Below are 26,749 nucleotides of genomic sequence, written 5' to 3' on the forward strand. Positions count from 1 at the left end.
CTCTTGTAACACCATCATGTGGGGAAGAATCGCAACAGCCATGGCATTTTTTTTTTTTATTTGTGCCGCTGCTCTTTTGACTGTAGTTCTGAAAGAAAAGATTTTTCATTTGCTAGAAAGTATCAAGACTCTGTGTCAAAGCGACCTTTGGGGAATCTGAAGTGTGTTTGATCTGATGCAGAAAAAGCAAGACTTTACTTCCTGAAATCCTATCATTCCATGCGCTGAGAGACCAAAACAGGGTACCACCCTAGCAGACAGGTATGAAGTCAACCAGAATCAGACATGAATGTGACCAACAATCACCCTGCAGAAATAACACATAAGTCATGAACACATTCCCTGTGCAAGTTTTTTTTCTCTCTTTCTAACCACTCTGTACTCCATGCACTTCAGGAATCCTCTGGCTGTCTAAATGACAGCACCTCTGAAGTAGAGTATAATTATTAGAGTATAGAAAACACTAAAAAGTGTACCCAGCATGTCCGTTCATGCAACAATGTGACATAAATATGCACCTATGTGCAGTGTTTTCCCTAGGTTTGTGGAAGAGTTAGGTGCAGATATTTGACAGAGGGTTTGGAGGGGTCCTCCCTCAAGAAAATGTTACATTTTTCACATTAGAAGTCCACTGGGGACCAACTACAATCATTAGATCTGAGAAAAGTCATTTAGTCAATTGTTATGCTCACATTGACTTTTCATTCACTCAGCTTAGGTGCTGCGCCTAAGTCTTAAAATGGTAGGGAAAACAACTTATATGGCATGATACTGAGGCTGTGCTTGCGACTATACCACAATAACAACACAACACTGATCATTTATCAGGCAGGTACAAAGCTTCCCCCAGTGGGTAGAGTGAGATTTGAGAATTGATTACTTTGCATCATTAAGTTCTAATAATGCCCACAGGGTTGTTGTTTTGTCGCACATAATTGTCTGTGAGACTGGAAGGAGTCCAAGGCACGAACGCTGGGAAATACTACACCACACCCAGCGCTGCTGGATTAATAAAATATCAGGTGTTCACTGTTACAGTGCATGTTTAAAGTACAATACACTGGAATAAATAATAAACACCTATGCTAAGCCACATGATTGAGTTTCTCTTTAACTCGTGATATCAGCTAATCTTATTTTATAAAGGCTTTTCATGTGCCGGGACACAACCCCACCCACAATTCAAGTGTCCTCACTGCTGCAAGAGATGGCATTTGACTGTCCTTATTGCTTATTCTTATCAGCATGGCTGGACTGGCTCCACATCCTGTTTTTCCACTGTGACACCTACAACTAAAACTGCTTCCTTTAAAGAGAGAATAACAGTCCAAACAATTGGCAGCTTCCCTTTCCAAAGTGTAATAAAAACCAGTGAGCGGGACCGAAGCTGCTCCAACACTGAACCATACAGTACAGTGCAGTCATTTACCACTACTGGCACACAAAAAAAGCCTCAAACAACTCTTATATGAAAGCCCACAGAACAGGCATGGAGAGAGTATATTAACAGTTTGTCCTACAGAATGTGTGGCCCCATGTGGGGAAAAAACAGCAGAATATCAGGTTACTCTCCTGAGAACTCTGAGAGTTGCTTAATGTTTTTCCAACTTTGTCTCATGGTACATTCTTGAGCTTTTAAAGTCTTCAGTCAAGGCAAGGCAAGGCAGCTTTATTTGTATAGCACATTTCAGCAACAGGGCAATTCAAAGTGCTTTACATGAAAACAGATTAAAACAGTTGTACAGTGCAGTATAAGAAATTAAACATTGAAGAGCAGTTAAAACAGTTAAATATATAAAAGCAGATAAAATAGGAATTTCTCTTTATATGCTTATATAGATTGTTATACAGTGTCAACAATGCAGCTTCAGTATAAGAAATGAACAGTTATTTAAAGAAAGGCAACATCAAAAAGATTTGCAGCAGACCTGCAGTTTTCTGGGAGTTTGTTCCAGATATGTGGAGCATAAAAACTAAATGCTGCTTCCCCCTGTTTAGTTCTGACTCTGGGGACAACAAGCAGACCTGTCCCAGACGACCTGAGAGGTCTGGGTGGTTCATAGTGTAGTAGCAGATCAGAAATGTATTTTGGCCCTAAACCGTTTAGTGATTTATAAACCAGCAAAAGTATTTTGAAATCAATTATTTGAGGCACTGGAAGCCAGTGTAGAGACTTCAGAACTGGAATGATGTGATCCACTCTCTTGGTCTTAGTGAGGACTCGAGCAGCAGCGTTCTGAATCAGCTGCAGCTGTCTGATTGATTTTTTAGGGAGACCTGTAAAGACACCGTTACAGTAGTCAAGTCTACTGAAGATAAAAGCATGGACAAGTTTTTCCAAATCCTGCTGACACATAAGTCCTTTAACCCTTGATATATTTTTAAGGTGGTAATAGGCTGACTTTGTAATTATATAAAATTCAGGTCTGAGTCCATGACTACACCAAGATTTCTGGCTTTGTCTGTTGTTTTTAACATTATCGTTTGAAGCTGAGTGCTGACTTTTAATCGTTCCTCCTTTGCTCCAAAAACAACCAACTCAGTTTTTTCATCATTTAATTTAAGAAAGTTCTGGCACATCCAGTCGTTAATTTGTTCAATGCACTTAGTCAGTTGTTGTATTGGACTATAGTCCCCTGGCGATAAGGTTATATAAATTTGTGTGTCATCCGCATAACTATGGTCACTTATTTTATTGTTTTCCATAATTTGAGCCAGTGGAAGCATGTAGATGTTAAACAGGAGAGGCCCCAGAACGGAGCCTTGGGGAACTCTGCACGTCATATTTGTATGCTCAGATGTATAATTCCCTATAGACACAAAGTAGTCCCTATTCTTTAAATAAGACTCAAACCACTTTAGTACTGAGCCAGAAATGCCAACCCAGTTTTCCAATCGGTCTAGTAATATGTCATGGTCGACCATATCAAATGCAGCACTGAGATCAAGTAGTACCAAGACTGAAATTTTGCCACTATCTGTGTTTAAGTGGCTGTCATTAAAGACTTTAACAAGAGCTGTCTCAGTGCTGTGGTTAGTGTGTTAAAATAATTATTTGTCTCGTTTTTGGGACAGGCTGTAGCTGACGAGGAATGGATGCTAAATTTGCTAAGTTGGCAGTTAAGTGCTTCTTTTTCTTACTTAGCGGATTCACCATTCTTTTTCTATTACCTATCACAACATTGATTGACGAAGAATTGAATACACAGGGCCCAGGCTTGTCCTGGAAAGAGTCATGAGTGCCACTAGGCATGCAGCCTGGGCCCAGCACATATCAGTTAAAGTTTAATTTTGTACACAAGCATACTTATCAGTCTGGGGAGAAGGAGTTGCCTGGCGTTTTACTTTCAGCGGTTCAGTCAAAACAGGGTCAGTTTGACGCTGGGGGCGAATGATTTGAGAAGGTAGTGGGGCAAACTTGATTCCAGCATCTACCAGCTGCTCCATCCGGTCAGTGAACCCCAACATGTGGCAGGGGGAAACAGGGGAAAAGGCGGATGGGGAGAGCGATGGATCCTCAAAGGCGTCGGGGTTGGTAAGGGGGTTTGAGGAGTGTTGAATGAGTGAAAAGGGGGGTTGAGATTTCTCGTCTCCGTTCTGTGGTCCTCCATGGTCAAATCTTTGCTCAGGTGGGGCTGTGGTGGATCACTGCCGCACTTTGTTGTGTCTTCCTCTTGTTTTGTTTGTGTTGATTTATCTTGTCTCGTGTCCTTGGCCGAGGGAGTAGATGGTGGTGTAGAAAGTAAAGTAGGCTAGAGGTGAACAGCTTTACTCCTGGCTTGTTAAGGAAAAGTCCATCTGCTTTAAAAAGATGTCTGCGGTCCCAGAAAATGTTAAAATTGTCAATGAACCGCAGAGAGTGGACGGTACATGCAGTTGAAAGCCATCGGTTCAGTGCCAACAGTCTGCCGAATCTCTCAGCTCCTCTTCTGACTGGCGGTACAGGGCCACTGATAAACACCTTCGCGTTTAGGGAGCTAACTGTGTTCAGCAGATTCATAAAGTCTCAATTCAGCACTTCAGACTCTTGCTTAACAACATCATGTGACCCTATATGCAGTATAATGTTCTTCACAGTTGGGTGTGCTGCCACGATATCCGGGATTCTTTGGGCCAAGTCAGACACCATGTCTTTGGGAAAACAGTAGTATTTTGGTGTTTTTACTGCTTGTTATGTCTTTTACAGCAGAGTCACCCACAATCAGAGTTTGTTGCCCAGTCGTTAGCTTTCCCTGTAGCTTTTTACTTTCTGAGTTGCTCTCAGTCCTTTGTAAAGTCCTGTGTGACGATGAGACGCAATCCAGGTCATGTCCAGGGTCCTGCAGCAGAGGAGCAAATCTGTTCTCCACCTGCACACTCAGTTGTTGGGGAGGCATTTTGTTGCTAATTCTCCCTTTTGCAGCTGTCCACGGCTGTGTCCTGTGGTGGCCTGCCTGGATGATAATGCAGGCCAGCCGGTCGTATCACAAATCTCAGGGCGCTGTGCCCTGCCCGTTAGTCGTCCTCCCATTTCCCAGGAAAATGATTTACTCTTAGGCTTTGCACCTAAAGAGTTCCAGGGAGGACTACCACTTGTTGATTTATTACCCATTCCACAGCCCTGCTGTTTGTTTGTAGTCTTGCTGGTGCTAGTTAGCCGTGTGTTGGCATGTTTTTGTCCATTGTTTTGGGTCAATGGTAAAGTGGCGTCATTTCCACATGATCCGTTCACTTCCACGTTTACTTCTAACCGGTAAATTTTGGTTTCCAGAACTGCAATCTTCTGAAGGAGTTTGTAGTAGTCCTCCATGGAGAAGGGAGGCATCTTGCTGCTAATTAGCTTTAGCTACAGTCACTTTAGGACAGGCTTGAGCTATTGGTAGGCCACGCTCACGCAGAAAAATGTTGAAATATGGCAATAGCCTACTATGTCTACAAAAAATTTATAGTCCAATGATTTATAAGTATCCAAGAGCCGCTGCTCATAGTTTCTCTCAGAGGAAAAGCAAGATTATCAGCAGAGATATGCAAGCAGAGGCAGGAGCAAGCAGCAAAGCGTCTGCACTGTACGAAGCAGGAAGATAAGGCTGTATAAAGGCTTGATTACTGTAATGAATCCATTAATGAATGTACTGGTAAAAGGTGTGGGGCCAGTTGTGTGGCTTGCGAGCAATACACTTCAAGATTATTTTGTGGGAGGAATTTGTAGTCCTTTATTTCACAGGACGGCTTAAGCCAGGAACAGGGAGAACGAGAGAGGGGGGATGACATGTAGCAAAAGGCAATGGGGTCGGGCTCGAACCCGGGCCGCTGCCGTGAGGACTGAGCCTTGGTACATGGGGCGCCCTTGAACAGTACATTCTTGTGGCAAATCCGAAGCCTGCCAGCAAAAGCTGCTTCCCAGAAATGTGGAGAAAATTAGACATATTACGGTATCAAATGAATGTAATAACGCCATTGAATAAAAAAAACAAACCAGTCAGGGTCACCTTTAACAATGATCTACCTCGCTTTGTAAAGGTGTGACAAGGTCTCGGCGGTAGTAATTACTCACCCTCAGGTGAAGAAATGTGACCCACACACCCACACACGTTATTGGCATTTTTGCTTTATGAGTAAAGTTCAGAGTAACTGAGCTAGCATTGTTTGCCCCCACCCCACCCTTTCATCCCACACATTCATTTCAGCAACAATTTACGGTATTTCTCCTCTTATCAACTGTTTTCACATACTGTAAGTAGCCCCCCAACAGAGTCTCAACGACTCTTTAAACACTGTAAGAAAACATACTTTCCCTTAATGGGCCAGCCACTGGTCATCCATTCTGTGACACATGAGTTCTAAACTTAAAGCAAAACTGTGAAGTGACCTGCACTGTTATGGGGGCCAAGCTACAGCCAGGTGTTACAGCCCCTCCACTGGTTTATCAAACTGGGTGTAAAGGGTTCCAGATGTACCTGTGAGGAAAACGAGGGCCTATGAGGGCAGGTCTTGACCCTCCGATTTATGAGATCTCTTTCAAGACAGCGAAAAAAAAACAACAAAAAAAAAACACGTGCTGAAGTGAGTGTTTTAAGTGTGCAGTACAAAAAAAACTATCACTGAACTAGTAATGCAACCCTGTCATTTGGACAGATGTGACACTCAAGCTCAAACATTCAACAGCCATCTCTTTCATAAAGGCTTTAATTCATGCAGTACTTATTGGTTCAGATAAGCAGGTGTTCCAGACCATCTTCCAAAAATGACACCAGAGAAGAAGAGGCACTCACCTGAAAAACAGACAGACAGACAAAGAATTAGTATAATCAGTATAAAATAAAATAAATATATAAGTAAGCTACACATTATATAACAAAACATAAAAATCCGTAAAGTCCATGTACTGTATACGCTCCACTACATCTCTTATAGACAAAGGAGGGTTAAATAATAGACAAAAGAGAAACTGGTCTTTCAAGTGTGTTGCATTAGCAGAGACAAGAGTGCATTTTTCTCCACATGCTGAAACACTCTGGTTTTAATACTGTCTGCCAAAGAGCTGAGTTACAAATACATCATCACGCCTGAAGCTTTAGGTAAGTTTATGTGTGCTGAAGTCTGCACAAGAGAGAGAGAGAGAGAGAGAGAGAGAGAGAGAGAGAGAGAGAGAGAGAGGAGAGGAGATTGTGATCTTGTGAATCCTGTTGCACAGAGGATTAAGCAAGAAAAATCCCTGGATATGAAGAACACGTCCAGGAGGCAAGCTCAAGTTAACTGGCTAATATCACCATCTACTGGACAAGTGGAAGAAAAGCAAGTTTGGGTGTCGGAAAAGCATGACGACCCATTACAAAGTGCTCACCATACTCGCTACACGCTATTTAAAAATTCCTTGCCTTCCAAATCGACCATTCTCATTTATGGTATATACAATAAGTCATGTGGACAAACTGAGACAATGACTGATAATGTGCAAGACATCATAATTATTTGGCCAGTGTCTGGTTCCTCAAACGCCGGCTCACTATATGTGTAAAGGGAGCATTGGTCCTGAATATTCACAACCTGATCTGGTGTCTAAACTGATTATTTTAGAAGTTGCCATATTTGCTTTTCATCATCACAACATTGACAAGCTTGAGAGCAAGCTCTCATTTCCAACGATGCCCTGATTGCATGGCATATAAAATTGCAATACATAGTTACTTAAAATACTGAACATAGTAAACAATATATAATATACAGTTGAAACACACAGTACATACATAAAACAATTACAGAATGATAAACAACTCAAAGTGCACATCTACTGTACATTCAGAATACATGGACTCATAAAGAAGACATTTAAAGTGATTAAATGGAATCAGGCTGTTCGTAGACTCTGCAAGTTAGTCCATTTATATGGCGTATAATACTCAAATGCAGTTTGACTTAATTATGTCCTAACAAATGGAATATTTTGGACCAAGGAATCACTAGTACGACAATTCTCAATAAGGACACAGATTTTTCAGATTTGGTAGAAAACTGTTAAAACCTTAAATATGTTCCAGAAACCTTAAGTATTTCAGATGAAAGGATCAGATTTTACAGCTGTCCTTCACCCTGGGGTCTTTCCACTCTGCCACCCACATCGCCCTGCTACTGTGTAGGACACGCCCCACAGAAGTACAAGTAGTTTCCTGTACATGGGAGTTTCATATGAACACCGGCTACCAACCATCAGCCCTGCTAGTGTTTCTTATGTGTAAGCAACACGGTGTTAAATCATCACCTCATGACAGTCTGGAAATATCACATTCTAAAAAGGACCTGTCTAACTTTTGGTATTGGATTTCAACAGCTGACTGTCGCAAGTGTTCATGTTCAATATTTATGGTAAATCTCATACATGAATTATGAGGTTACCGTGAGTATAATAACCTTTTAGTGGGCAGGTTTTAAGTTTTTATTGATTGACATTATTTTTTATCCCTTGTTGATAAATGCTTTAAATTCTGTGACTTATTTTAAGGGTGTTACACCTGGATAAACAAGAATCCAATTACCTAACTACTTCATTCCAGACATACTATATGACCAATTCATATACAAAATAAAAAAAAGATAGGACAATAAGGATCGGGTTTGAATATAGATATTTAAAACTATTCTAGACCCATATTTAAGTGAAAGTGCAAAATATTTTCAGTTGAAATCACAGCCGATGATGAAGCATAGGGTTGCAACCAGGCCTTTAAATAGACACCCGCCAACCAGCCAAATGCGGATAAAAGTGACCATTGGCAGGTAACATTGTAAAGTTACTAGTCAATTTAGCCGGTGATTAATAAAGCAAAAATAAAACTGACTTTGTTTGAATCAGCAGTGGAGAATGTTTCACAACTAGTTCATTCAACCCAGGTTTCTCAATCCAGCGACGAGGCGGTGTTTGCACGGCATGACCAATCGCAAACATCTACCAGATTACATATTTTACACAAGAAGAGCGAACTATAATTCTACATAAATATGAAGAACACAGACACGGTTTTGCAGGCAAAACAGTCGTTGCTTCCTAAAACAGGAGGAAAGCTGGCAAAAAAATTGCCGACGCTGTAAATGCATAAATCACAAATATCAATATCACTTCTCCATCAGTCAGGCACAAGATCTGACCATAATTACACTTGTGCTTTCCATAAACTGTCGTTGCTTTAGCCTATTATTTCAGTTGCAACCCTGGCAGTGGTAAGCCATCGTGAGAGTAAATGAATGATATAAAAACATAATTCAAACCGATGTGCGCATTGGCAACACATGGCTCAACAAGCCGATAAATAGCCTATAGGCCTACGTAATTCCCTCCACTGAAAATCTATGTTTTTCATAAAGATACCATCAGGGAATGTTAACGGGGTTGTCAGTCTCTAAATATTTTAACTTTTATTATTATTCTCTCTCTCTCTCTCTCTCTCTCTCTCTACCGAGCTCCTCCTGATCTTCTGAGAACGGTGACGGCGTATCAATTGAGTATTGATTGGTCAGTAGGCGGTGCTTTTACACCGGTTGATTTCTAATCTCCAACATAACCTGCTCCTGACCAGGTTAGGTGTTCAGCATAAGTTACCACGGCGATTGAACCCGGTAACAAGTGATCCACCGTCGTGATACACAGAACCCTGGGTTGAACCTGAAGTTACCCCGTTAATAACGCCAAATCTTGCTTCGTAGTACAGGCTTCTGGTGACGTCTTCACATTACTTGTTTGACCAACAGTGTTTGATTGAAAAAGCTCACTTAAACAATTCATAGTCAGAATTGCTGAAAATACATTTTACGTCCATCAACTGACTAATCAATAATTCCCATTTCCATCAATATGTCAAACCATAGATGCAACATTAAGTAGTTTGTACGGCGGGAAATTGGTGCACAGAAGTGACAAGTCAACATGAAGAGAAACAAAAAAAAAACTCTCAAACTGCAGTGTGACAGGAGTCACTAACAATGGCTCATTAGCATCTCTACTGCTCAGTATGGAGAAGTCTATAGTCACAGACATAATGTCACATCATTATAGGTAACAACGTTTCAAAAGTCTACTTGAATGCTTGCCTACCTTTTGTTGCAGAAAAAGTACAAAGTTGCCTTGTGTCCAATGTGCTATAATGATAACTGACATGTACTGCCAGAATCACGTGTCATGTTTAGGATTGGGAATTCATCAAATAGATATTAAACACAGAACAACAGGATGTGAGAGGAAGCATGCTGAAAGAGCAGTCAGACGCTCCTCTGGAACATCCCATGGTCACATTTCCCGGATGGACAGTCTGCTGCCAGACAGTGACATATTAATGTGTATCCAGGACAACATTAGGGGTCAAGGAAGCATTATTTTATAAAGCCATTACATTTGTCATGAGATGGCATCCAACCAGCGTCAAAGGAAACATGGCTGTATCATTCATAGATATAAAACATATTTTATTTTAAGGCCACATTTTACTTTTCAGATGGTCTGTCAATGAAGAGTGTGCTGTTCACTGCAAGCTCCTTCTGCTGATAAAGACTGTGAGATGTGGTTAAAAGCTCTGGAAAAAGCTAGTAAGTGGACTTTGTGTTAAAGGGGTACTCCAGATATTTAGTACTGTACTTCTATCAAGTTGAAGGACTTGAAAGAGCCAGATTTATATATACAAACAAGTTGTTTAATTCAAAGAAGCAGAGGTCAAGATATCCTGACTTTAAGTCCCTACTGTCAAACTTTAAAACACTGGATCCCACAATTCCCATAATGCAGCTCAATAGAGTCAGGCAATAGATTTCCCCTTGACAGTTCAAACTCAATTTATAACTCAGGTTTCCTGATAAATATGTGTTTGAAGTTTTAAGCCTAACTCAAAATGACCCTGGTGACATCATCAGACTCAATTCTCAGATTTTAGAAAGACAATTATACATTGTTTTCACAGACTGAATAGAACTACTGTACCTATGGCAAATAAAACAACCTTTATGTGTATAGTTGGAGGGACACTTTATTATTTTGTCAAAGACCCGAGTTCTACAAAAAGAGAAATGATAGGTTACTGTGTGTCCACACCAATATTATAGGCCAGAGTGAAAGTAATGAAAAGATCCGTTTCAGTCATTTTTAGTCAATTATAGTGTGATTATGCAGTAAAAGCTGCCACTGCATTAGTCTCTGGTTGCCCACTAGGGGTGAAGACTGCAATCTTCCCCTGTCCTCCAACAACAACAACAACAACAACAACAAACACACGTTCCACCAGTGAATCCAGCCTCAGAAATCTTCCCCTGGCTTTTCCTCTCGGTTGCGCTGCAGTGTTGGGAACACTGGTCACTGCCAGACAGTAACACACAGTACACTACTTCTTCTCACTCTGTGGGAGGTCTTTGAATCGTGCTGCGGCCTGATGGAAGCTCAGTGGGAAATTCTTCCTCGGTAATCTCAGTGAGTGGGACAGCAAAAGGCCCTTTGAGTGAGAGAAAAATCCATTCTCTGTGGGCTCTGGACTGAGAGGCAGCAGCCCGGCAACATCGCACTCAGCAGAGCAAACGCAGGGGTAATATGCTGTACCGCTGAGGCTGCTGAAACACGGACATAAACTGGCAAATTAGGGAGCCGCAAGTGAAGACAACACAGTAAATCTCTCTCAGACCACATGGTCACAGTCAGCATCCATTCACTACTGAGTTACGCCTCGAGAGGTTTAATCCATCTTTGATGCGGCATTATGAGCTCAGAGGTTAATGCAGTACATTGAAACAGTGAGTGGTAGTGCATCATTAGTGGTTATGTCTGTGCTGTTTTAGTACTGCACTCACAGAAGATCAGTCAAACAGTGAGTAAAGGACTGCAACATCATTTTGTAGGATTTTCTGTACTTGGACTGTTTTATAGCCTTTGCTTAAATCCTAGAATTGCATCATATTTTGTTTAATTATTTTTATCAAAGCTGTGAGGTGTGCAACATTTCAACAGATGACAGTTCATATGCTGGCTAGAGTTTCAGAAAAAGAGTTTAGACACCTTAACAGGGGCCTTTGTGGACAACTGCTGCATGTAAAAGCTTGTATTAAATATACAGTGGTTTGAGTTACAATCTCTGCTTTCAATCGGCGGCCGAATAATACAATTATTATTATAATATTTGTAAGAAAACAAAGTAGATTATTAGTGGAATTTTGTTTATTAAAACTTAATCCGCCCTATCTTGCACCAGGCGCAGCGCAACGCAAAGCCCGACGCAAGTGTCTTTGCTAGTCTAAGACCGACGCAGTTGTCAATTTCCCGTCCAGCGCCTACGTCGTTTGAATAGCAAATGCACCTGCGCCCATCTTTGCGCCCATGGGCATGCTGGTCTTACAGGGAGGTGTGTTCAGGTGCATTCTTGGCGTATTGCTATCTTGAGGCTGCGGGAAGTGATCGCGCCATTGACCAACAAAAACCTGGTCTAAAGTCAATAGCGCAGCATTTCATTGTTATTTTAACAGCGGATTAGTAAAATGCACCTAGGCTCGTGCACAGCGCACACTATGCTTGTTACACACACACACACACACACACACACACACACACACACACACACACACACACACAGGGAAGCGCAGCAGCACACAAACATGCAAAAGATTACAAATAAAGATATTACGGTGCAAATCCGCCATCATAATAGCAATGCGCCAAGGTACAAACACGCCTGGCTTTTAAAGAGAATGGGAGATGACACTCTGATTGGTTTTAGTACGACCAAAACACACCTATGAATTAATGAAGACACTAAGTACAGCCCTTTTGAACCATGCGCCCGGCGCACAGACCCTTTTTTTCCGCCGTCAAACTAGCAAAAGTGGATTCGGACACGCCCTAAATGCACCTGCGCCCATCTTTGCGCCCATGGGCATGCTGGTCTTACAGGAAGGTGTGTTCAGGTGCATTCTTGGCGTATTGCTATCTTGAGGCTGCGGGAAGTGATCGCGCCATTGACCAACAAAAACCTGGTCTAAAGTCAATAGCGCAGCATTTCATTGTTATTTTAACAGCGGATTAGTAAAATGCACCTAGGCTCGTGCACAGCGCACACTATGCTTGTTACACACACACACACACACACACACACACACACACACACACACACAGGGAAGCGCAGCAGCACACAAACATGCAAAAGATTACAAATAAAGATATTACGGTGCAAATCCGCCATCATAATAGCAATGCGCCAAGGTACAAACACGCCTGGCTTTTAAAGAGAATGGGAGATGACACTCTGATTGGTTTTAGTACGACCAAAACACACCTATGAATTAATGAAGACACTAAGTACAGCCCTTTTGAACCATGCGCCCGGCGCACAGACCCTTTTTTCCGCCGTCAAACTAGCAAAAGTGGATTCGGACACGCCCTAAATGCACCTGCGCCATGCGCTTCACGCCGTATGCTTAGATTGTTAAAATAGGGCCCTCTGCCCGCTATACTACAGTACACACAATCATTAGTGGCTTTAAAGCACGTTGTTCTGTGTTCCCCCTCAAAGCACAGACAAGAAAAGCAACTAGGCTACAAAATGTGAAAGACACTGATCAAGTGACAACCACAGAGGCAGGCACTATGGAGAAAAGGAATGTTTCAGTGACACTTCAGTGGAGTTCAACAGAACTGTATTAGCCACTGCTGATGTTATTCTTTCTATCAGGTTAAATGTTAGAGTTCCCTTTATTGTCATTCCTAATTATATGATTTGTCCTCTGCATTTAACCCATCTTATAGGCCTACATATAAGCAGTGGGCAGCCGCAGTCGCCCGGGGACTAACTCCAGTTCTTTTTGCCAGTGCCTTTTGGCAAGGGTCCCAGTGTATCATATTTCATACGATATAACACAGAGAAAAGCGGCAGATCCTCACATTTCAGCTGCTTGAACTAGGAAATATTTTGAAATTTTTCCTTGATCAATTACTTCATTCTTAATGTTGTTAATGATAATAAATAACATTTTTTCAGCACTAAATATATTAACCAACACCAACACAGTTTCACCGTTACACTATAGAGAACAGCAGTCCACTCATATGCATCCCCTAGGGCTATACACATACTCTGCATTTAATGTATTCATTATCGCACAATTGCACAATGTCGTAGCTGCTGGATGATCTACTGTAACAGAATCAATTCCAACATACGCTTCGTGTATTCTGACATATTTGCAACTAGGGGTGTAAGAAATAAATCGATACACTTGAGTATCGCGATATTTTATTTGGCAATACTATATCGATTTTCAAAAACACAATATAGATTTTTTTTTTTTTGTTTACGTGCAAAAATATTCATGTAAGACAGTGGTTCACGTTTATGTTATGTTCAAACCTCCTACCACCAGATGGCTATGCTGAGACACACCACTAGTGTCCTTGCCTAGCAGTGCCTGACTTTTTGCTAGAAGCTAACAATGTAGCTATGACTGAACTGTGGCCTACTTGAACATATAAATATTTGCTCACTAACCTGTGAACCACAATCCCAAACTGGCAGTTTGATTTTCTGTGTACTGAATTGTTTACCTAAAGTAAACTTCTTTCTGCACTTTTATGCACAAACAATCGACGAGATACGAGACCGAATCACAATAAAAATACAAACACTACTTCACTTGCGGGCTTTTCAAACGCGTCTCTCTTCTCACGCGAGACGTCTAACGACCAATGACAGCATCCATCTTATTCTCTGAAGCCTTAGGAATCCAACAAGACCTCTCATAAGTCAATCCGTCCATGGGAACCGGAGTTAGAACGTTGGAAGCCCAATCATGGCTCGGCATTCGATCTGGGTCACGCTGCCTTAGATCGACATTTGCTTGAGCCAGTTACAATTCCATGGTAAAAGACCCGCCTACCCTTTTAGCCAATGAGCTGAGGATTCCATAGACATATTGAAAGGCATTGAAATTTTAAACCTGTGATGGCTGGCTCTGTGTTTCAGCACAAACAGTGACTGTTTTCATGCAGAGCACTCCCTGAGCAATTTATAATTACTTATTTCTATATTTTTATGTAAATGGTTATCTCAAGTATGTGTATGATTGATGTGGGTGTGTTTGTGTATTTGATAAGTGTTGTATTTTGCAGTTTTTTGGCTTTTTTCTTTGCACTTTTCAAATGGAAATCAGAAAAACGCACAGACATATCTGTAGAAGGAAATTCCTATAAAATCCATTTTTGAGTCTTTTGGCTTCTGGAGGCTTTTTTCTGTAGTAAGTTGAGACATGTGGCTATGACCATGTGTTGTCTGTATCTCACTAGATGTGGTTGCATCAGTGTATTTTAATAATTTTACAGATGTATGACTTGGACGGAAATAAAGAACCTCCATTCTAGCCTCTGTAACTCTGTGTCAGTAAGGCCTGGAATCACTGACACTTGTAACAAAAACTTGAGAGTGTTTCCTTTCCAGTGATATCAGGCACATCCCTGAGTGTCAAAGTATATGGGAGCTGTACCACTTTTAATTGTAGTAGGACGTTTAGACCAAAAAGCTTGAAAATTCAAGCGTTTCTTAAGAGGTTAAAAAAAATCCCAATATATCGCCTTACGCATGGTATCGAAATATATTGCAATATATTGAATCGTGACCCATATATCGTGATACGCATCGTATTGCCAGATTCTTGCCAATACACAGCCCTATTTGCAACCATATAAATCCACATTTGACAGAATCAAGATCTGTATACAATATATCACAATATGTGTTATTTCAGGTTATGATATTGAAAAACTGTAAAACAAGTCTTTACAGATTAAACAACTGAATTGGCATGTCTGTTTCAGACTCAATAATTACAGCAAATGGCTGAAATCAAAGTACTGCACTCCATTGACCCAAAAAATCCAATGTTGCCATAAAGCAATCATGCTCATTGGTTTGCAGCATGCACTACAACCAGAGACACACTTGAGGGATAGCTTTCCTTCAATGCTATGGAGAAAACTGACAATTGACACATTTCCATCGTCTCACAGTGAACAGTATATCTTCATATTATCCAAACCGACAGGTAATCACAGCTTCAGACGGGCACCTGTTTTGTGTTTGCTGCTGCTTTGTAGTCAGAACCATGTGCAGAATGTCTCTCTCCGTCTGCCCTCCACCTGTATCACTTTACCTCCTGGCTACGTTACCTTGTCTCCTTTCTCTCCTTTCAGCTGCTGTTCACTTGCAGTGTACTCAACAGCGTGGCTTACCTTTGTTCGTGCAGAAGGACTCCATGCTGAACATTTACAGTAAAGACCTTTGGAACTTCAAGAGTCACTGCAGCGACCCCCCCCCCCCAGACAGCTTTCCTCCACAGCTAACTCCCTCTCTTCTTTTTGATCTGAGCGTGTCACGCCGGATCTTTAACTTTCTCTCACTATCAAGTTCCTTCTCCGCTCTTTCACACACGCCCCACTCTTTAGATCAACAGAATGGGATTTCCCCCCCCGCCCGCCCTCCTCCTTCATAGGTCGGATCCGCCCTCCATAATAATACCTCTGTTTGTGCGTATGTGTGTATCGCACTGAAGTTTTAAAAGAAAAAAGTGCGAAAAGTTCATAGCTGCAACAAAGGCAAACAAGGGCGTGAATGTGAAAGGGAACAAAGAACATGAGTGAAAGGATCAAATTAAAAGCACAAGCACTCTGTGTTTCTGCTGGAGTAACAGATGAGATGTTTAATTCAAAAATTGCAGTCACATTAGGGCATGAGGCTAAACACAAGGTTTCTATGCAGCTTTGTGTAGGACAAAAAAACATTCTCACCATCTAATGTATCAGGATAGCATGTTTAGTTCTCTTGCACACAAGAAAGACCGCGTGACAGAAACACAAGTCTTTTCTGCTTAGAACGGCAACAGGATTACACATTACACAGGCACAGGGGGCTGCAGCGATTAAATGCACTGGACCAACGCCACACACTTTAGTCTCAGTGACATGGCTTTGTGCCATCACTGATAGGCATAGTGTAGTCTATATCCACAACGTTCCACTTCTGGGATTCCTCCGGTGCCACCGGAAAATCCGCCGGATGTCACTCTTTTCGCCGGATGTCCGTTACCTTCTGCTGTCTTTGTGTTGTAATTTTAATCTCCTGTTGATTTGTGAGGACTATGGTTAACTGTTCCTCAGATCTCTGCAGGGTAAATCCAGACAGCTAGCTAGACTATCTGTCCAATCTGAGTTTTCTGTTGCACGACTAAAACAAGCTTTGAACGTACACGTTCCACCAAAACAAGTTCCTTTCCGAGGCTATTTTGCAGAGGCACCGAGGCTCTGTCCGGTGCTTAGCACCGCCCAAGACGATTGTGATTGGTTTAACTTAATGCCAATAAACCAGAACAGGTTTTTTCTCCTATCACGGAATGCTGTGTAAACTAGCCGGACCCTCCACTGCAGCACTGTAGACGAAGGTCTGGCAATGCGAGACTAGGCCTAGTGTAATACACTGTAAAGAGAGGTTGTGTGTGTTAGGTTACATTTACACTACTACGTGTTCATTTTTAAGCAGCGTTTTGAGACAAAAGCAATCTCCGTCCACACAAGAGTTTTAGCTCCAGTAGCGGAACTAATCTCTGTCTATATTAACACGTCTGACAGCGCATATCACATGACCATTCGCATTCACTGGGCATGCAGATTGTCTAACGTTACACTGCGTTTAAAACATCATGGCTCTTTAAGTTAAAAAAAAATACAGAAAATACATTGGAGAAATAACAACAATGGCGAAAGAGTAAGACGTGATTTATTTGCATGGACCGACAACGTGGTGGAACTGCTTACATGCTGAAACGTATGTAAGCCTACCTAACCGATGAGACTGAATGACTTGCATCATCGCTTCCAAAGGTCTCCGCTTGTGCCCTTCCAGACTACAAAGCAAACCCAGAGTTTTCAAACCAAAACGGGGGCAGCAGTGTTTCCAAAATTCTCTGTTTAAGGGGCTCGGAAACACCAGTGTCTTGTGGACGCGAGGCGTAAACATAGCAAAAGATATTTGTGTTTAAACCAAAACGTATTAGTGTAGATGTAGCCTCAGTAAGTGAAAGAGTGTCAAAGATATATATAGTATATGAATGGAATCAGGCCATCTAATTAGGTCTACTGACGTTCATCAGGCTTGCAGGGTTAAAGCTTGTGCAGACAGGTGCATTACAGCCACTAAAAGTCCAAAATGCAGAATAAATAATATCCTGCATGTAGTGTAAATAACAGCTTTAGCAGTATATGGCGGTGTCATGTAAAAGCTGTCTAGTCAAGCATGTGTTAAACTGATTGTGTTCTGTGCACAGTTAATGATTAACACATATTCTTAAATTGCAGCATAGCGCCACACACACATTAACCCAACCTGGAGATTAGATTACTTTATTGTCATTGTGCAGTGTATTTGTAAGTACAAAGACAGCGAAATGCAGTTTGCATCCAACCAGAAGTGCAAAAAAAAGCAGAAAAGTACAATGCGATATACAAGTATAGACATGTGGTACATAGGCAGGACAAGAAATATATTGCAGTGTTATAAGAGCAGAATGAATATGGCTATGTAATATGAACAATGTATGAACAACATATACAGATATGTGCAATGTAGTAGCAGTGGCATTATACTAGTAGTAAGAAAAATATAGATATAGATATATGCAGTGTATTAACTAGGGCTGTCAAACGATTAAATTTTCTTAATCGCGATTAATCGTTGAATTTCTATAGTTAATCGCGATTAATCGCATGTTTTATCATCTTATTTATGATTAAAATTCTATTATTTTGCATTTCAGAACTGTTTTTAAGTACATATTAACAATGGAAAGCAATTCTTACCAGTGGATCTTGAATGGGAATCAAATGAATGCAAAGAAAATGACTTTATGAACTTGATTTTAAGATTTGTATTTGTTTATTATTTATTTATTTATTGTAAACTAAAGAAAACCGTGTGAATCTAGTCACACATTTGAATCTAGAGTCAATATTAGGGTTGGGTATTGTTTGGTTTTGGAGTTTGTGGGGAACAAAACAGAAAAGGAGAAGGAATTGGAATTACATATGTCAGGTCCATAGAAACAAAACTCCAAATGAATGCTACTGTTGCTGCGTGGCTACTTGATTTGTTAACAGGCAACAGTTTGTGAATATTTCAACGTTGTGTTTAGAGCTTTTTGTGTCACCCCCAAGTGGCCAAACATATTAATTATTACAGGTTTAAGAAATAATTTTCTGATACCAATATAACTAATGCTTTCTCGGCTAGTACCTGGCTCACTGATTCTGTGATTTATGAAAACATGTTCCACATCACCCACTTGCTTTTGTGACTCTAATGGCATCACCCACTAAGGACCTAAAGCTACAAGCTCACATAGAGTATTCACTTCTTGAGAAAATCCAGTCAACATGAGGAAGTGAAGCGTGCAGGCATCTCTTGGTTTCTGTCTTGTCATGTTTGCAATGAGGGAGACACTAAGTCAAATCCCAGCTGTGGATCAGCCTGACTATACTGTAAGGTCTTTCCCCTGGGTCTCACCAAAAATAGCTTAACAACAGAGAGGGGAAACTACTCATGATGCATTTCCTAGCAGGGGATGTGGGGATAACTATGTCACAGGAATGTCCTGAATTGTGTAGGAAATGCTTAAGGGACTGTGGACAAGGGTGTGAAACCAGATACATAGAGAGCCGGTGATAAGCGGCGCTGATGTGCCAGGTTACAGAAGTGAGAATAGCAATGTGGAAGTTGTGCATACAAGATATATCAGAATGTATACCGTTTGGTAGGGCTGCCGCCTGCTCGATTGTTGAAAAAATCCTAATCGCAGGTATTTTTGGTAAATATTGAAATCATGATTATTTAACATGATTATAAATTGACTTTTGGAAAGATGTTGCATTTATTGAACTTAAAAACAGTGAAACAGTTAAACAAATCAACAGTGAAAACATCTTGAACTGTGAAATTTCCTTTAATACTTAAAACTTTTTGATTTTACCTTCAGAACACAAGACAAAATAGGAGTTTATTTGCAAAATGTAGTGTGCAAAATTGTTTCTTTTTTTCCGACTACATCGTTTCTGTCATTGTTGGGAGCAGAAATCGTAATTATGATTAAAATGTGAATATTTACACAGCCCTTCTGCTCGGTAGGAGAGGTTGAGGACACGGTGCTGTTGTAGAACAGCTGGAACATGCTAGAGAAAGCCTAACGCAGAATAAACAGCACAGGAATTTAATGTAATTCCCATGTGGTGGACTACCAGGAAAAACAGGGGGAAGAGCTATTCCACAAGTCAACAGTAACAAGAGTCACACAATCCATTGTCTTGCCCTATCTTCTAACATAGACCACACAGACCAGACCACACCCAAGACAACTGACCCCCCACAGTTTGATAATAATCACACTTTACTCCTGTGCCTATAATGAATGCTGTATTCTCACTGAAGACTTGTAAATATCTGGGTGGGGTTGGGAAAAGTTTCAGGAATTGTTGATGATTCCAACTTAATCTGAGTGGGAACATCTTTGTATGATGCCCCCAACTTCAAATGATCACTTCATGTGCACCGAGAGGATTTCTAGTTTCTATAGTCTGTTCAGCTTGTTACAGCTCACCCAGAAAACACCCATATAGGTCCATTATGCAAGCAGCTCATAACAACCCACAATTAAGTTTCTTGTTATGCGATGACCTCTCTTTACATCCTCATTTTAGTAGTTTTATGCGACTCACTTTAAGCCACACCCTGGTATTTTACTAACCCAAACTAAGTACTTTTGTTGCCTAGTTCCTTTTTTACAGTTCAACTCTACTCAAGAGCCAAAGCAAGCTAAAAAAAAAAAAAAGTGCCTTTCATATTGTATATTCACTGCTGGGTATTTTCAGTTATCTTTACAATTATCTTAACACCTTTATTTACATCATACGCAGATGATGAAGTGATGTCATGTTAAAACATTGCAACCTAAGGGAGAAACAGGCTCTACTTTATATTAAGTATCTTGAAGTCCTTGAGTGTTCTGCCAGCCAGGAGCAAAAGTCCTTAGAATTTACAGTCAAAGCAACATTCACATTTTCTTTCTCTTTTCAGTAGGGCAGTTTCCAATCATTCAATACAAGGAAAATGTAAGAAGAAAATACATGAATGCAAATATGTAAATTCAATGAGTTATTGCAATCTATCCACAACATTGCAGAGTTAGTTTTTAGCTGGTTCTGATATACATAATCAATTTCATCTCTGTGTTCATGATCCTAAGTAGTAGGAAGAAGATCATTATTCACAAGGGCATTAAACTTGTAGCCGATCAGATGTTGAGTCATCTGTTGATCATGCATTGTTTTTGATAAAGACATTAAATAAATAAACAGAGATTGGTCAGTGAGACACTTCCTGTCTGAACTAACAGTTTACGAAGCTGCTGTTTAGTCACCAGCCAAGCATGGGAAAATCAAACACTGACATGGCTGCAGATTGAGAGATAAGCACACATCAGACGTGTATAATGACTTATCTTCACATTTGCTGCCGATCATTAAATTAAGTTCAGAGTCAAATCCTAAGCTGTCCTCCCAAACTTGTGTCTTATTTTCATCCAAGCTTTAATTAACCTTGGTCTCATTCCATTCCTCTGACATGCTGCTTTTGTCAAATACTTTGTTGCCTTTTTTGGCATTTTGGGCAGCAGGCTGTCTCTGATCAAAGACTAAATGTGTGTTTCCAGAGCAACATTGTATCTTCATTTAGAAATGCAGCCAAGTTTGATAACTTTGATTTCATCCAGGCTACTGAAATACGGAACAAACAAACATCCATTTCAACACAGATAAGGAGTAGTCTAAAGGTACTAAGTACATTTACTCAGTACAGTTATGGGACTCAAGTAGTTTTGAGGTACTTGTACTTTACTTTAGTAGTTCCATTTTATGCTGCTTTATACTTCTACTCTACTACAGTTCAGAAGGGAATTTTGGACTTTGTATTCACTACATTTATTATAAAGTATTTACTTTGCAGATATTCAGGTTACTTAATCAATATAATCAGCAATCACATTTTGATGTATTATCATAAAATAAACTACCCTGCAGTATATAAACACACAAGCTCTACTTTTACCAGCGTCAACATTGATAGAAACATTAATGCATCAATAATTATTATCCAATCATATAAAATATATGTTTCTGAAATGGGGAAATTATGCATACTGAGTACTTTTACTTTTGGTACTTTATGTATATTTTGATGGCAATACGTTTGTACTTTTACTTGTAACAGGATATTTGCACTGTGGTATTGCTACTTCTACCCAAGTAAGAGTACTTATTCCACCACTGCAAAGGAGTACAGCCACACAGGAGCACATTAGAGACAGGGTAAGCAACACGTTTTCAGTCATTTCGACAGTCTCCATTAAAACAGCTACAACTTCCTGAGTTTTCAAAAGCATCTTGCAACTTTTCCTTCCTTTCTTTGTGCTCTCTGTTTCTTTAGTTCTATCAGATCCAAGACCTGAAACATGGATCCAATATAGCACCACTTACAAGAAACAATTGCTTGTAAAGAGAGTAAGCTGAACTGCAGATTTCACCACAGTATCTGGAAATGATGTAATTCACAGAGCACTAATGATATTGGCTGTAAAACTATAGCCGAGTAATTTACAGCACTGTCAATTCTTTTTGAGTGCATTCATACAGAAACATGCAATTACTGTACATTTACAAAGACATTTGTGAGCTGACTGGCAGCAACTACAGTCCTCTACCCTGCAGCTTTGTGTTGCCGGCTTAGATTTGGTAAATTGCTGTACAGCACAAAACAGAAAGAGGGAACTGTTCTGCAAACACACTTAAAGCTACTGTAAATGATTGTTAATGATATGGAGCACAGTGTTAGTCCTTTAATTAATTAGAATTGGCTGCATAATTCAAGCTTCAACAGCTGCTTGGCTACCAGCTGACTAGTAAATGTCCAACTCATATTCATACAGGTGCACCGCATGGCCATTTAGATACACAATCCTTGTTGCTGCTCAGATATTTTAAGAGCTCCCTCAAAGAGCACAGCCTTCTCTGCCCAAACTAATTGTGTAACTACTTGGGACACACAAGTGTGTTTGAAATTCTGCTAATGGCAGAAGGTGAAAGGGAGGAAAAATCTCCAAAATGTTGCCTAAATTCCATGCACCACTTTGGTCCAGACTAAAGATGTCAAGAACTATCCCACTGACTTTGGTCATCCCCAGACTGTTTCTCTAGCAGCACCATGAGGTTGACATTTGTAGTTTTGAGTGAACTGTCTCAACAAATATTGGATGCATTGCCATAGAATGCTGTACAGACAGTCAGGTCCTCTTCAGGATGAATTGGAATAACTTTAGTGGACCCTTTACTTATTTAGTGCTAATGAGGTAATGTTGATATGCTAACATTAAGATGGTGAACACAACAAACAGCATACCTTCTTTACATGTCATGGTCATGGTTAGCATGTTAGCATGCATTACATTTACCTCAAAGGACTGCCTAAGTCCGCATGACTGCAGCCTATTAGACTCTTAGTCTTGTTGGCTGTTAATCAGACACAGTAAGCACATCTGAAGACATCACTTTGAGCTTTAGTGAATATAAAGCATACTTAGACTAAACCATTGTTCAATCATGTGACACCTCTGTGATAGGAAAAAGTTGCAATCCTAGCCTATGGGATCTCAACCTAAATGTGTTACTTAATGTTTGTCTCATGAGGCAAGAATCAGCACCAGGCCCCAGTCATGACTAGATGGAATATATCACTGCAGGGTTAGAGAATCAAATATTTCATATTTCTCACACAGATACACATCAGACCCTCACACACATATCCACACACTGGTGACGCTGCTATAAAATGCCACGGTGCAAGGTAAACACGTACTGGAGGACGTACTGCCTCTCAATCTGTTGTCAAATGATTATGCATTCATCATTATCCCATGCTGTGGTGCCTCCTCATGTCTGACAGCAAACACAGGCCTCAAACTGCCCTGAATGCAAACAGTGTTTCTCTGTAATCAGCAAACTGGTGATAATGTGACCGGCTAGTTTGTTACTGGCACTTCTCACATGAATGCACCATGACGGCAGCACAGACAGACACTTCAAAGAGTGATCACGCAGACCTAAATGCTGACCCAACAATTGTGATTATGTGGATAATCACATCCTAAAAGACCATTGACATCACCTTGTGTGCTGGGTTCCTTAAAACAATGGTGTACATATTTTCTGGTGTGGTTTAAAGGGGTGCAAGGAATTAAAAAAAAACAACAAAACATCAGTAGCAATTTCAGGATGATGTGACAAGTCATCCCTCAGAGGTTTGAGGTAAACAACCAGAGGAATGCTGGGAAACTTCCCAATGCAACTGTTTAACACTATGGAAGCTTACTTGCCTTGCTTCTCAGTCCTAAATCCTGGGCTACCTACAGCACCTACTAGCGGTTTGGAAAAAAAGTCGATTCATGTATGTATTGTGATTTTTTTGGCAACAATTTCTAAGATTGATTATTTTTCACACAATCAATATTTTTTTTTATTTTATATTTTTTTTCCAGCAGATAGAGAAGAAAGGGGGGAGAGAGTGAGGGGATGACACGCAGCAAAGGGCCACACGTCGGATTCAAACCCTGGCCGCTGGACACAGCCTACTTGGGGCGCACACTCTACCAGGTGAGCTAGAGGTCGCCCCATTTATTTATTTTTTATCAATGATTCACCTAAATATTTTTTGTTTATACGGTTGCGCTGACAGCAACTGCATCTTATCCGTTTACAGCAAAACAGGCCAAAAGCAGAAAATGCAGAAAATCCATGTTATGTCAGATGACTGATACGTGATGTGCATTCTTCTTAGAAAACTATTAGTTTTTAGAAATGCCTCATGATGTATTGTCTCTAGAAGTGTATTATTCAACTTTTGCTTTTGTTAAAGAAGAAAAGAAAAATCGCAATACTCAATACTATCGAACAGCAGTACTTCGAGAATCGCAATACAAATCGAATTGGCACCCATGCATCGTAAAATAATTGAATCGGGACAAAAGCAAATGGTCCCAGCCATAGCACCTACTCTGTTTACCATAACCTCACATCAGACATGACAAACGGTACAGAATGCCACCTATGCCACGGATTGTTCTGGCCAGGAAACAGAGGTGCAGTAGTATGACAGAAGGAAACAAAGTAAACTTAAGCGTGCTCCACATGTGGGAAATGGGCATACAGTCTGTCAGGCAGGTCAGTGGCTGAAATTCTTTGGCAAAGAAACAGGGGAAAGCAGACAGGAACTCCCGGAATACCTACAAACAGGTCAGGGAATTCCCTCACACTCTTGATTAGTGTGTTTACGGTACGAAGCGCGCTGACTGTGCATATATGTGTGTGCAGTGTATGTGATTGATTATAGGGACTCAGAGAGCAAGCTTGATGTAAAGATAATATTGTCTTTAACAATGGTCATCATGATTTTTAGTCACTTGAGGCAGGAGCACAGAAAAATAATGACTTCATTTTAGAATGAATATCATATCAGCTTACATTGCAGTGTTTTGGCAGGCTGGAATACAAATGTTCAAATAGAGTCTGGCTTGATATCCAATTTTCTTTCCAAGCATGCTGTGTACTGCAATACAAACACATTACAATCCAAAGAGCATTTCCTGCATATTAAAAGTGATTTCCTTCAGACAGTAGTGGAGGGGAGGCTGCATAGATGTAAGGGCCTCAACCTGTTCACGGTGTCGCATTCTCTTCAAACTAAAATGAAAGGTGATTCATTCAAAACTTTAATTTCTTTGAAAAAGTAATACATATACGATATTATCTTTTAAGTTGACTCAAAGAGACAATTCAATTGTTAATCGCAACTATTTCTGAGACAATTGTACAGCAAAATTTGGAATTGTTACAGCTCTAGGCACGCACACGACAAAACAGACAGACGGTGTGGATATGAATACAGAAAGGCTGCATGTTTTTCTCCCCTCTACTTAAGCCAGCTAACTATATGTGTCATAACGCGGGTGCAGGGTGACAGCGGGATGCTTAAGCTCCCATCGTAATGCATATAGTAGCTGCCTGTCATGAGGTAAAACAGGGGAAAAGCCTCAGGGATTTTATACGGCTGCAGATCTCCCCTCAGGAAGTGCAACCGAGACTGAAATCAATCCGAGGATGAGACACAGACAGGCAGAGACAGAGAGAGAGCGAGCGAGAGACCACCGGAGAGATCACATTAATTACACACACACACTGTACATCTGACAGCTTCCTGGAATCATACCCTCTTTTTGCACTCGCGTCCGTGCCTTATCTGATGATCCTGCACATGAAGAGGCCATGAGCATCAAACACTAAGCTGCCTTCTACATAAGTCCTCCAAGGTCCTTGTCCAACTTCTGCACCGTGGTGAGATCCAATAAATAGTTTCCTATTAGCGTGAATGTGTGAAGACTGACACACACCACCTACAAGAAAAGTGTCAGACACTGACACCGCTGGAATTGCATTACACAGATTTATTGCGGTTACACTAATGAGACCTGAGAAGCTTGCCGTCTTCATCATAAATACTGTCTGGGTCATTAATTCATTCTTTGTTTCAATATTCAAAATCCTTTTTGAGCACACTTCCTGGAAAAGTGTGTGGGTGACATCTGGTGGGTGGGGGGGAATGTGTTTGTTAACTCTGCATTCATTTATCAACAGGAAATCAATATGACCACCTCCATCCTCCACCATTATTTCACACTGACAGCCACCAACACCGACCCACCCAAGCCCTCCATGCTGGGGAGTGGCATCATGATATCATCACATCACATCTATTTTTGGACTTAATTTGGTATTTAATTTATTACACTAATTTTGGGCTTAGGTTATAATCCTTTTGACCTCGCTCCTCCATACGTCAGTGACTCGTTCATTTCATGTTCCAGCTAGATCACTGAGGTGCTCCACTGCTTTTATTTTTAATGTTCCCTACAGTATGTGTCCCAGTGCATTCTGTTTCTTTTACACCCCTATAAACTGTGGAACTCACAGCCTCTGGATATTAGAATGGCAAGCTCTCTCTATATTTTTTAAAAAGAAATGAAATACCTATCTTTTCAATCTGGCTTTTAATTTGGAGTAATGTTATAGCATTATTTTAGAAGTGTTAATCATTGGTTTTTAGATCTGGTGTTTAAT

The 26,749-nt window shown here is 40.6% G+C and overlaps 1 protein-coding gene and 1 long non-coding RNA gene across 10 annotated transcripts in view; both read right to left on the minus strand.

The window, feature by feature from the left end:
- plecb (plectin b) overlaps positions 1–26,749 on the minus strand; it is a 158,776-nt gene that overhangs the window by 84,049 nt on the left and 47,978 nt on the right. The window lies entirely within an intron of this gene.
- LOC144519994 (uncharacterized) lies at positions 1,649–5,382 on the minus strand. The gene is made up of 2 exons (XR_013502162.1): positions 3,308–5,382; positions 1,649–2,277 (listed from the first exon to the last, which is right to left on the minus strand). It is a non-coding gene; the product is annotated as an uncharacterized LOC144519994 (long non-coding RNA).

The sequence above is a fragment of the Sander vitreus genome, chromosome 6 (assembly GCF_031162955.1).
Source record: "Sander vitreus isolate 19-12246 chromosome 6, sanVit1, whole genome shotgun sequence".
NCBI classification, from domain to species: domain Eukaryota; kingdom Metazoa; phylum Chordata; class Actinopteri; order Perciformes; family Percidae; genus Sander; species Sander vitreus.